Source organism: Diachasma alloeum, unplaced genomic scaffold (assembly GCF_001412515.2).
Source record: "Diachasma alloeum isolate Michigan unplaced genomic scaffold, Dall2.0 Dall_scaffold_00599, whole genome shotgun sequence".
Taxonomy (NCBI): Eukaryota; Metazoa; Arthropoda; class Insecta; order Hymenoptera; family Braconidae; genus Diachasma; species Diachasma alloeum.
Genome location: NW_021680731.1, coordinates 48,673 through 50,012, shown reverse-complemented (window position 1 = coordinate 50,012; position 1,340 = coordinate 48,673).

The following is a 1,340-nucleotide window of genomic DNA, read 5'->3' as shown; positions in this document are numbered from 1 at the left end:
ATATATATATATATATATATATATATATATATATATATAAATAAAGACTTCGATTGAATGGTTCTTTCGGTGTTCCCTAACGGCCACCCATCCAGTTATTGACCCGGCTTGATGATGCTTAGCTTCGATAATCGCTGGATGCCCGGAATTTTTTTTTTTTCCAAGGTTTTTATTCGTGAGCAGTCAATATATACATATTTACATAACTTAATTAAATAACTTAATTTTATAACTTATGGCCCATTAGTGGCTCTCGAGTTATGACATTGTATTTTTGTATTTGATTTCATAACAGTGTATTTTTTTGGGTGTGCGAATTGTATTTGCTGATAATAATTACATGTGTAAACATTGTAATGTGCCTAAAAAAATTTTAAATTTTTTGCTGGATGTAATTAAAAAAAGGCACAGCCGGGTATTCGCAAGTAAAAAAAAGGTTTTTCTTTTTTTTTTAGTGTAATTTTTATGAATAACTTATTGTGAAACGTATAAATTGAATCACTCAGAAATATTTGATGAGTGGGTTATAATTAGTTTATAATTATAATTATAAAAAAAAAATGAACTGTTTTTTTGTTCACAGTATCTGTGTTCAAAATTATCAGAAATAACTCCTTTTTTTTAATGAAATAAATTTTCCTAAGGAAGTCGAAAATTATTCCTGCGGAATCTGTTTCTTTGATTGTTCTTATTCTTATTAGACTCTTTATAGATTTTTTCACGAAATGTGAGTTCTCTTATGTATTTATCTTCTGTATCAAGCCACCAATATTTTTTGGTTACTCTATCAAAGTTTTCGAAGTCGATTTTTGGTATATCTCTTGAAAAAATTAATGGTTTAGAATCTAAGTCATCTAATGGAATCTTTTTGACTTTTTTATGTCTTCTAATATGGAATAAAATGGGTTTGTTCCATTCGTCTTGGAACAGTCCCATCTTATCGTATTGAGTAAAATATTGAGGCTTAATTTCATTGCATCTAGCCCTCTCAATTGCCTCCACCGCTGGGAACTCGGCAAGGGCGTTTATTGCATCATTTTTAATGTCATTAATCTTGATAAAGTAATGTCTTGTTAGTTTAAGGATAAAATTGTCGATTCTCGGAATTTCCGCTTTATTATAGAGAACACTATTCCTCACCATACGCTGATAATCTGAGTGGGGAGATCTATACATAAATAGACAAGCTCTTAAACATTTTCTTCCAAAAACTCTCAGTTGTTCCATCTGATGAGCTCCCATATTCCATAAAATTTCACAACCAAATGTCAGTAATGGTCTGATGAGAAGCAAATAGCAGATTAGTCTCGCTCTTTTATTTATATATTTGTTATGAAATA